The sequence below is a fragment of the Odontomachus brunneus genome, unplaced genomic scaffold (assembly GCF_010583005.1).
Source record: "Odontomachus brunneus isolate Ranch 3 - 2012 unplaced genomic scaffold, Obru_v1 Obru_scaffold_178, whole genome shotgun sequence".
NCBI classification, from domain to species: domain Eukaryota; kingdom Metazoa; phylum Arthropoda; class Insecta; order Hymenoptera; family Formicidae; genus Odontomachus; species Odontomachus brunneus.
Window position 1 is genome coordinate 33,691 of NW_022639628.1, and position 12,780 is coordinate 46,470.

Consider the following 12,780-nt stretch of genomic DNA (forward strand, 5'->3'; position numbering starts at 1 on the left):
ATATATATATATATCCAAGTTTTTTTTTTCCAATAGTTCGATTTGAGCCTAAACTTATAATCAGATAGATATTATAAATAATTGTCGGATACATCCTGTATATGACGATTAATTTTGACTACTAATTAGATGATTATTCATAACCCGACAAATATTGCAGATTCCAAGCATGACAAATACTGTTTAATATTTAGATGAAAAGCCTAGCTTATAGGCATCCTCGATGAAACGTTGAAACTAAGGAAGATCCGTACGTCTAATTGTTCAGTTTTCGCGCGCGCGTTTGTCACCCTCGAGAGCAACATCTCCTGTACCAGCCCGAGAATAAACCACTCGTAAAATTCTAAGTTAAAGTGTTCCCCATTCATTACATTTAATATTACGTCGCAACACACTTTCACTCGTCACAGCGCTAGTGCAACCAAAACCGCGTACGATCCGAGACGAAACGGCAGAATGCATCTGCGAGGAGCACCGGTCACGTTGAATTTTAATCAGTTCGCTAACAAGAGCGGCATTTGGTCGCAAATTCAAATTTTCGTATTTTGCAAGGGACCGTCGACAAATCCTCGACATACCTCCGAAGGAACATTGCGTCGTACGCCGAATGCAGTGAGACAGGCAGCCGAGAGCAAAATTGCGTCGTGACACATCGATATATAACCTTCACAGAGAAAGATTATTTCACAACAGCAAAAAGATCGATCAGTCAATTCCCGAGAATATCATTACGCATGTAAGCCTCGGTCCGGCCTCGAGCTTTTTTTCGCGCACATTGCGCCAACCCGCGTTTCGCGAACGTAGTTACAAAGAGAGAGAGAGAGAGAGAGGGGGGGGGGAGAGAGTGGCATGTACAGAGCGACGCGTATATAGAGCGACGCATATATAGAACGTCGGCTTAACAAAGGCCGGCGCGATAAATCTCTTGGTTACGAGGGGGTTAAAAATTAACCCGCTTGATGCTACCCGGCACCGCCCATCGCGTCTCGGCTATTTGTCATGATCTACGGTTTATTGTCCGAAAGGAATTTCCCAGCAAGGAAACTACGTGGAGAACGGGGCGTGTAGCGTGCATAAAGCTCGCGCGGAACACGCAACGGTCCCGTCGCGAAATTTCCGGAATTTCATTGCGGGTGACAATAATGACACCGGATCCCATCCCGAAAACTTCGCACGCACTTTTCCGCGATACACGTTTCGTACGATAACGCGATTATTTTCGAGTACGACAATAAAATTTTCCCTCATTTCTACCATTACCGTATGGCTGCGATTCTCTGTGCACACGCTCCAAGTGCGCCCGCAGTTTCGGAAATTTCGATAGGTCTTTTGACTTACCTGAAACAAAGAAAGAGAAGAAGAGTTTAGTAGCCGAAAGTTTCTCCCATATTTCTACGTTTATTTGGCTTGAAAATATCGAGCACATCCCGTATGGATTTGCTTCTTGCCACTTTTGGAACAAGCGAGCCGCGTACATCAGAATTACTATCGTCAACATCGTTGGTCTTTTTAGTTTTCTCATGAAAAGCGTTAAAAATAATAAACAAGAATTTCCCGGAGGGGTACATCGTGCAGCGCGTCGCGTCCCGTCGCATCGTCTGTGACGTTTTATCTCGAGACCTCTCTAGACCGGAAACACTCGAAAGCTCTCGATCTTTTTTAACAAGGAAGACTCGTGCCGTCCGCAATTACTCGGAAACGGCTCATAAAATTTTGAATCCTTTTTTCCCTGCCACCAGATCCGAACAGGGGAGGCTATTTAATCGTGATTAATGCGGAAGAGGCTAGGGGCGAAATAAAATTAAAACGGATAAATACTGCGCATTGCGGTAATTCGGCGCATTTCCAGAGGTAGTTGCACATACACATATACAAAGATACACACAGCTCGTGCATGCACACACGCATGCACTGTCACATGCAGACACATAACATATATGTAGAGGCACACTGGGCGAGCGTATATCCCTTCTCAACCACTTCGAGCTTTATCCGGCACTATCTTTCTCGTTCCCCCTTGCAACACCCTCCGTCTCGACCTGACTACCATCAGTTTCGCCCGTTGCTATCTGGAACCACGTGCGCACGATAGAAAACTCACAGCGAACATCCGCGAGCGGGACGCAATAGTGGAATATTCCAACTGTTAAAATATTTTCTCTGCGAGTTTTTCTCGCGCTAACTACACGAGTAGAGTATAAGAGTTCAAACGATTATGCACTAAAATACGCAAGAATAAAAGAAGGCACTTTATGCCCGCGATATTCAGTGATTGTGGGACATGTTTGTCAGAGACCATGATAAATGAGTGATTTCAAACAAAGGAAAACGAAGGAGCGTCTGCAAAATCGTAATTATTATTAAATACTATTTGTGCTTATGCTTCTTTAATTTAATAATTAATTTGTGGCACGTAGCTGTCATCATTGTTAAAACTGTGGTAACTTGGTAACTCATTTCGAAAGCTGTTCAATCCTCTGTATTCACTTAAAAAGAACTATTTGCGTGTCACATTTTTAAAGTTCGTGAGATTTCCTTTGGGACATTCTGTAGGATAAGATTGTAATTTACGATTTTGTATCAGTGATAGGAGTATTGCTAAATAAATAGAAAATACGAAGGTACAAACACAATGAAACTTCCCTCATTTCCGTGCGCCATGTTACTATCTATGTTAGCTATATCTGGTGACAGGAGTATACTAGGTATTCGCGTGAAAAGAGTGAAAAATGTTTTTCGCGGTGGAAAATCGACGGGCAAAAACGCGAGAGGTTTCTTCCTTTAAAAAAAAAAAAAAAATATATATATATATATATATATATATGCGTATATGTCATGAAAAACACTACCGTATAATATCCTTTAAAAAATAAAATTGCAAATCCGCGGAACGCCGCACGAGTAATCCTGTAAAAGCTACGATTGTGAATGCGTTTGAAAAAAATCATGATCTTTATGATCTCGCGATAAATATCTAAACAATATCGAAGAGGATCTCTTGCTAATTGTTATTACCTTCGATAATCACTGCGCACACAGGTTATTGGTTTAATAAAATGCAATATAGGAAATACAAACATTACTCCCGATTTAACACTCGCTGTCTACCATCGTCGCGCAGCGACATATCCCACCGTCGGTTACAATTTATATAAACTGTGTTTTCATATTTCATCAGCTGTGAAAACGCAAAAAAAGGGAGAACGCGGCGACAGCCACGATTTAGCGTGTAAATCACACGGCAAATTCGCATTCGCGAGAAGAACCGCGCCAAAAGAAGAAAAGCGGCGTTGCGAGCCGCACCGTTCGTGTCTGCGAATGCGACCGGCTCATTACGCCGTATGTTTACGCGTGCACCGACGCTTTAACACTATAATATAATCGCTGGGCGGCGAATCCCACCGGGAGAGCGAGAAAACACCGTGGGGCAAATCTCGTCCGCGTGACCGGACCAATTACGCTGAAACGTTGCCACACAACGCCACGCTGCGAAATGTACACCCACGAACATCATGCCCGGAATTATGGCAGGTATTAAGAGCATTAGGAAGCTATTGTCGCGTGGGCGCGCAACGTGCCGTACCAAATGTCCGTGTAATTGTTCACCGTCGAATGATCAGAGATCGCCGAAGCTACCCTGCAACTTAACCGCGCCCCGCTACATTTTAGGTCACCATGAGCGCGTCAAATTCTGCTGCCTGGCATCCGCGAGGAAGGACGAGAGAAGGACGAGAGAAGGACTCGCGTATTACCATCCAATTTCGAATCTCGTTTCACGAGACCAGTGTTAACCGAAATGACGCGAGTGACAGATGCGCGTGACGGTGTATGTTTTGTCTTATTGGCCTCCTGAAATTGCGGTTTCTCGAAAATATGAACGATTATAAGATATATGCGAAACACAGCAACGCTATGTGGTTAACGCGCAAGTTAACACGATCAAAGTTATACAAAGCGCGGTAATTGTATTGTGGCAGTGGTGCCGCGATTAAGGAAGATTAAATCGTTTGAATTCTACATTATTGCATTGTCTCTCGCGCAATAGTTGGAATTGTATCCATTTTACGCCGACGTACGCCAATTAGAATGACAGGGAATAAATTCTAGGCTAGTTAGAAGCCACCGACTGTCCCGTGTTTACGTATTAAAACGGATGGATAGAGTTGGAAGTAGAGAGAGAGACAGGCGCTGTTACACGCGCTTCTTTAACTTTACTTCCATTTAAGAAAATATTAACACACTACTTTCAAACTCGATTCGTAATTTAATTTGCGCTGGTACTTTCGCTCCGTTAAACTTCTCCTTACGTTTCCTATTTAATTATGAGTTTTACACGAGAACGTGCGGACGGCGTTAAGCTGATCGTCGTAATAATGCCGGGAAAGGTGCTTTGACGGTAAAAGGATATATCGGAAAAGCCGATAGAACGTTTAGAACAGTATTTTCTTCTCTCCGTATCAGTCGTATCAGTCTCTCGAGAATTTCATTTAGGTAGCAATCACAACGAATCGGCTTTAGGTTCATACTTCAAAAGACAGTAGTATACCCAGTATCCGCGGTACCGCGCAAACAGAAAAAATCTCGTTCTCCGCGAATAACATTTTTTCACAGTAATAAACCGTTCGACTGGCCAGTGTAATACTGCAGATATGCGCGGAACAGAGATTGTTCGACAAAGCAGGCAAAGAAAAGCGAGACCAACTGAGTGTAAACAAAACGTGAAAGAATTCTTCATTTCACTGATTGATAAAAGAAGCAAATAATAGATTATATTTCTTAATATCCGCACATTGTATCGCGATGAGTGTTAGCAGCGTGACACGCGCTCGTTATTTGTACAATTTTCTTTTTGATATGTTGACTTTTAACTAAAATGTGTATTGCGCGAATGAGATTGGAAGTTGCTATAAAACATGCTGCGTTATAAATGGAGAGCCGGCGGAAGGAAAGGCATTTGCACCGAGGAAAATAGTTTAGTTATGCGAAGGGGGGGACTCGCGCTGAGTATACCGTACAGCGGAAGAATCGTGAAAAAATGAATTTGCCTCGTCGGGAACTAACGGCGACGCGGAATTCTGAAGACCAGAGAAGAAACGATTCGTAAAGCAAACCTAACGAAAACTCAAAACTTCCGAAGAAGCCATGAAAATATTTGAAAAAGGAAAATTACTGCGGACTGGTCTCGCACTATTTCCTGCTAAAATTCACACTCTCTTGGCTCGATAATTTTATGGAAAATGTAATATATTTCAATTTAATTTATTTCAATATTATTAAGGATGTTTATTAAATTTAATTTATTTCAATACTATTAAGGATGTTTACGTTATAACGTTTACGTTATAACGTTACATATATTATATAACCATAACGATTCTTAAGATTTCTTTAAGTTTCTATTTAAAAGAGAAGGCAGTAGTATAGTGAATAAAATATAATTACACAGCGATTAATCCCCTTACACGACACTCCTTACTTTATTTCAAAGCTTATCTGTGCCAAATCGCCAAAATGCTTCAGAAAAGTTGAAAATGTTAGATTAACGGTTAGATATTTATCAAGCAACGAAGAGAAACAAATAGCCTCATTTCGCAATAGTGCGCCGGCCGTCAAAACGGAAACGTCAGATTGCAGAATTAGCAAAATCCTGTCGACTCATATGTATTCTCAAAAGAATCTGCGCCATTAATACGGAGCCGACTTCGCCGGCAGACGGCTACGCGGCAGCTGGCGGAAAGAAGAAAAGTACAATTAAACCGTACGTCGGCGCGCACGTTTTACTTTAATTAGTCCAGATTTCTCTTAGCTCCGCGAAGAATACCAAAGCGGCTTCCAACCCCTTTGTCTGGCAACCTAATAAAGCCCTCGGCACGTTTATCCCAGGCGCGAATTTCTTTCGACTGGAAATCAACCCTTATCTCACGCTCTTCCGCATCGATACGGGCTTGTTCGAGGGAAATCTATGGAAAATACGGCACCTCCAGAGATATTAAAGAAGCGAACCAATCGCGAAACGCCTGCAGGCACGCATCCGTCGAGAAGCAGTTCTCATGCCCGATTTCACCAATATTGCTCTACTCGTTCTTTTATTTTGAGAGGAAAGCACTTCCAAGTAAGAGACGAAATCGAGTTGAATATAATTATTCGCACAGAGAATTTCTTCTCAATAATCTCCAATTCTGAGTTAGTGCTTTTCGTGTATACATTATGATTATCTATCACTTTATAATTATATACTTTATATTCGCGAATATCATTTCATGTGTAATTATGCGATAAAACGACTGGTATCCCCGACAATGAAATGTTTCAGTAAGCGTTAAGAAATATTTCCCGTAACAAAATAATATAAATGGTAATCAAGTATCTTCCCGCATAGTATAGACAACAAAGTCAAGAGCGGCTTCACCGCTCTGATATGACTGTCAATCATTGAGCAAGAGAATCTGAGTAGTATTCTCATCTAGGGCTAAGTTATAACCGGCAAATAACAGGACTCACTCACGTAGCATGATTCATAACTTTCAGAAGTGATTTTGCTTACGGCGATATTAGCAGTATATTCTATCTGAGACAGATAAGTGAAATCAAAGCCAAGGACTTTAAGCGAATTAATGAGAATGTAAATTAAAATAGCTAATAAAGATTTAATTATAATTTCCTCTTATATAGAAAATTATATTCTTTACAATGCGGTCGCATTTCATTTCTTTCCGCGATTCGCTTAAATCAAAATCAAAATATCGCGCTTCTAATAATAAATTTATCTTCAACTTGAGAAGAAGAAAATCTTTCAATATACCGCAAAATTAACCGATAACAAAAATATAAGCACCCTCTCATCGGAAACGGGACGATCTTACCTTTCAAACGCAATTTATTGCATATTATTACTAATTTTCTACACAGAGATATCGACGAGCGACGAATCTCGTGTAGGGATCAAGGTCCACAGAGACGATGTTGCACGCCGCTCGTTCTGTTCAGTCAAGCGCACTACCTCAGAGGGAGAGGTGTCAAGTACGAAGCGTGAACGTACTGCGATGTGTTACGCACGAGCCGCTGGTCAACGGCAAGAGACCACACGCCGCTTTTAAAAATTTTATACGGTTCAAACGTTTGTATCTCGAAAGCAAAAAATCGACATTCAAACATGAAACAAACGCCAATACTGTTGCTGTCTATGCGGCATGTGTTCGTACACGTTGGTATGTCTCTTGACATGTTACCCATTCATGCGTATAATCACGACACGTGGTGTACATTGTACAGAGATGCCGAAATATATTTAGATACGCAAATAAAGAGAGAAATTTTCAGGGAACACAAAGTATGAAATTTTGCGCATACCTTGTGCGAAAAATTTCGCGCAGTAATTTTCATGTAATTCATTACCTTGCCAAATGGTACGTGCGTAATTTCGAAATCTGTATGAGTGTTACTCGTCGCAGCTGACGTTGCATATTATGCGCAAAATCCACTCTCTTTGCTAATGTATGCGAAATCTGACTGCCGGAAATTAACTGCCGATATTGGGGCTTGAATTTTCATTCGACCATAATCCAACACACCGAGCAAGTATTTGCCAATATTGAGCAGATATCGAAAATCTGGCACCTGGTAATGACCTAACACAAAGCCGATCGTAAAGTCCTGTACGAGTGTTTCTAACCTGATTTCCTCTACGTGCGTGTGTGCGCGCGGTTATATCCACCACACAAAAGTAGTAATTGGCAGCGTTCCCATAGCATCCTGTCAGGAAGTATCGTTCATTAGGGTCGTCTGTAATAGCTCGACCCATTGGCTAAACTATTTCGATAAGCCTAACACGAACTCCAAGAAGTAAAAATAGAGAGACGTTACATGTCAAAATACAAGCTTGACATTCACTTGATCAAGTTTATCGAGGAATTTTTCGAGCACGAAAACAGCCGGACGATAAAAAGTGTGGCACGAGACTGTTTGCATTCACGAGAAGAAAATTTTCATCGTAAAATTCACCGGCATTCCTTAGTCGCTCGATGAGGAAAGCAAATAAACTTTGCAACGCTTTCGCCTCGTTCATCCCCTGTGGCCCCCTTATATGCCAGGGGAAAAGGGGAGATCGAAGGAAAGCGCAAAGATGTAAAGGCGGCAGGTCCTCACACCCTCATTTCCGTAATGTCATTTGCAGAGGTGCTGGAAGGTACGTCGACTCGAGGGTCGAGCTCGACTGCGACCTTGATTGTCGTCCAAACGGTCTTGGAAGATCGCGGAGCAGAACAATCGCGGTCTTATCCGGTCATTTGTTAGGAACACGACCGCTTCTCACCGAGGGATTTTCTTTAAACATGCATCAGAGATACATGAAATTTTCTCGTCTATGCGTGCGCGTTCTAACATTAACCGAGACTCGCTTTTTCGTTGCTAACGCATTTTCACTAAACCAGAAAAAATGTGTAACATTCGCAGAAAAAAAGTGCTAAATATTAAGAGTGCGCATTTCCCTCTTGTCAAGCGAAGTAATTTGCTCGCTAATTAGCATCGTGCGAAAACACGGCACGTCGTTGCTGCAATGACACGAGAGGAAGAGAAACTTTAGAAGATAATCTAGAGCGGCGCTTATAATGCCCCGAGACTACGTTCTGACGGTTTATCGTGTTATAGCCTATTTTATAGGCTAACGCGATGGGGAAGGATGATGGCGCTGAAACGTATGAAGCGTGCCGAGTGACATTCCGGAAATTAACGATTTCTAGTTGCTGACAAAGCCAGATTTATGGACCCCGTGTGTAGTTGCTCCGGCTATCGAATCGGCCGCTTTAATGAACCCCCGGGCGATACTGCGCCTAACCCTCGCGCGTCGCCTGCAATATACATACGTTCTAGCCCGCAAACTCAGTTCCGCAACAATGCCGATTGCTGACGAACAATCGTGGGAGGCGCAATTTCGATCCGAGTGCGCGTGATCGTGCGTGGTCTGGTGCCTCTACGACAACGATGAATCTTCACGCTGAAACGCGCACGTAAGGTACTTTTTTTTTTCAAAAGCTACCGGTTACCATCGTCCCTCGTGATCTCGCAAAATGCAGCGTAGCGTAGCGTAGCGGAGCGCTGCGATAAATAGAGAAAAAAAGGAAAAAAGGCGATCGCGCGACATACTGACGCGCATGACGTGTAGCGGAGAAATTAGACACTGCGACTGAGTATGAATATCGTTTGGCGAATACGAAGTCCCGATATACACGCAATCGCTGTAACGTTTGCCAAAAAGCGTGCCGACCGTGTGTCGAAGTTATCCCTCTGTAAAAACATTCCCAACCCTATTACCTGATGACATGACCAGTTCTCTCTAGAGACGTAAAACTGTAATTCAATATTTCAAAGCAGCCGAGTGTTCTAATTTTACGCGTTATTTCTCTCGCTGAAATAGTTAAAACAACTTTCCCGTTATTTATTTATTCTAAATGCAACCGCTCGTAGTGTGTAACGCAAACGAAAAAAAATCCGCTTAAAGAACGCGCAAGCGTTGAAATATGCAGGGTATAAAGTTGAAAAATAAACGCGATTCTCCCTCGCGGTTTTTAGAAATAACATTAACGGTCGGCTGAAGGGAATTAAAATGACGACGAGATCGACGTTGCCTGTAATGAAGAACCTCGCGGGAGCTTCCTCGCGAGGGAAATACTTTTCTAAACATTACTTACGTCGCTGACGTGACGTATGCAAAAACCATAGTAACGTCCACAGAGCTCGCATATCATGCTGGTTGGTGCAATTTCCGGTTACTTAGGCACTCCGCGCGGTTACTCGCGCGCGTTTTCGCAACGGGGCACAGTGGAAAAAGAATCGAATGGACGGACGGATGGACGGGCGGACGTATGTACGTCTACGTATGCTACGTGCATGCATTCGCCATCCCTTTTGCTAGAGCGGCATGGAAACCAGCTTGCAACTTGATTCGAGAGGGCGAGTCGAACCCGAACGACGCTCGTACGCGCGCGGCGCACAGACCGGAGCATGCATATGCAGATTTGCGGCGTTTCGAGGACCAGCCTTGTTACCGCCGACCAGTGCAAAGGCTGTAGGATCCCGCATGCCGGTTATAGACATTAACTAAATATTTGCGCGGACCAGCCAGAGAACTGCTGCACGCGCGAGAGAGAGAACGTCTGGGATTAACCTCGGGCGATAGGATAGGTTAACGTGATGCGGGACGAAGAAGATTGCGAAGCGCGGCCACGGCGAGGGAAAGATGGACGGCGGGAGAATTCAAGCGAGGGGATGACAAGCCGACCGGAAAAGCAGAGACTCGATCCGAAATTCAACGATGAGATGCTAATCCCGCGCGGTTGCGCGTCTGACGGCGCGACCGCAAATCCGAGCTGCGATTAGTCCGAAAGAGACGGGATATAACCGTGCATTCTGGCTTCTTTTTACAAAAATGCGAAACCATGAAAATTTTGCCTAATTAAGAGAAGGATAAAATCTACAAGAGCTATGCGTTTTATTGATATTAGTACAAATAAATTCTACGTAAAACTTTCTTTTCTTCCTTTCACGTCAAACAGATTCCGAGAATCCCAATTATTATGTTTTAATTAATCCCGCCCCCCTTTAAGATAGTATTTTTCACAACTTTAACTTTGAATCAGAAAGGAATGTGCACTCGGGAATTTTAAGGGCGATATTAATTAAATAATAATTAGAATTCAGGGCTTTAATCAGGTGTATATTTCAAGAGTTTTTAATAATATATATAGTTTACCAATTTTAGTTTGCATCTGCACGTCGCTTGGATCTGCTCGGAACTAACGGTACTCGAGAGTACCGCCGATATTTCGCAGTCACCTGTATCGATTTATAAACGCCGCGATATGATCGAGATAACGATTGAAATTAGTGGAATTGGTTTCTAATAACAAAGTACGTCGATACGCTCGATCACTCTACTGCGTTAACGAGCCCTTTCATTAAAGTTTCGCCAAGTGCCGGCGATATCAGCGGCAGGCTTGTTATTTACCGCTGATACGATTTTGGCGGATCAACGGAACAGTTATTGAACGCGAAAACGAATTTAAAGCGAACAAATGCTACATTAACATTTCGTCATTCGCTAAACAATAGAAGGAGCTAAACAATTGCAGGAGATTTGCCGGGATCAAATTGACACACGAGTAATCGTGCGGGATTAGCGCGAGAGGGATTTACACAAAAGCAAATAATTCATTATATCGCGTCGCTCATTTATGACGTAGGAAGTGAAAATATGTGATGAATAGTCATGATCTAAATCTCTAATTGAGCTTTGAAACGAGTTAATTGTGCAGTTATTACAACAACCACAAACGCAACATAAAATATGGAGCACAGAACTACCAACTATTTTCTCATGTTATCATATATTACGAGATAAATTTTCTGCGTTATCTATTAAATAATATAAAATCCTCTGTCCTTTCAAGCGTAATCCCGGGGAAAAAGCTACCCTTTTCTCTCAATTAGGACAAAAGGTTATTCAGATAAGGTTTAAAAGTCTTCCCGGGATTTCACGGTTCCATCCGCCGTTTTATTTTTCGTTTTTGATAACCGACCATAGACGTCATTCCGCCAGGCGGGGAATACCTGGCATGCCCGATATCACGGCGGTATGCGCACGGTTACGGATGCGTGTCGTAAGACACACGTGCACGCATACCGGCGACAGTGTCGGCCGCGTGCGCGCGCGCGAGAATCGGGTCACCGGAATGGCACCCATTTCAAACCGGTCCTCGAGCGGATCACCCCTATTTTGCCGGGCGCACGCATGCACACGTACGCGCGCGCACACATGCGAATACGTCCAAACCTGTGTGCCCGCGAGAGTACCTCGAATTCGCAATTATTATCGGCCGTACGACCGCATTCAAGCGATTTTACGTACGTAGCATCGGCAACTCGAATGGCGAGTCCCGAATAGCCGGTCGAAAGCCGAACGAGTCCGTGGCCTAAATGCCACGGCTGCCGAATATCGTGCGCGTATCTTTTTTATTGAGGCGTGCACTTTTTTGTTCCCTTCCTTTTGTATTGTTTTTTTCTTTTCTTTTGTGACAAGTCTTAATTAATTTGTTAAGGGAAAAAGTCGAATTTTTGTGCAGTTCTTTAGTACACGTGCGCGTGGAAAGTTTCGAGGACTCTTTTGATGCACGAGAAGGTCGCGCAAATTCTCTCATGTAAATTGTGAATTTATCCTCGAAATGTTTCACAGACGGAGTTCATAATGTCAGTGGATTGTCGCGCGACTGAAACCCAGCGGGTGGGGCGTCGAATTCGCGTCGCCGAGCATTACGTCGCGCTTGTATACGAATGACGTTACATTTCGCCAGCGCATTTTGCTCATTGCAAATTCCGGCGTTCGTATGCGTGTACGTGAAATAACGAGTGCTGTTCGCTACATGTGTCCGCGAGTTACGCGCGAGACACGCGCGTTTTTGTATCCCATAAATAAGGCACACTATTGCTGAAAGCAACACTGATAATCGCCGTGCTTTTACGTTTTAAGAGAATGTCACGCGCATTGCTATTTACCGTGGTGAAATTTATGCATGCACGCTATGTGCATGGTGTAATTTGTCCTCATATAAACATTGTATTATTTATATACGGTGATTCTTCTTCAGACATGCTGGCAATTTGTCGAATTTTGCGAATCAAGCTGATGTTTGTACATGCAACTATATGATTTAATGTAACATGTTTTAGCAAATTGTTTTCACAAACGTATAGTGACATCTTTTTTTTTCTCGGAAATACGAGGATTTT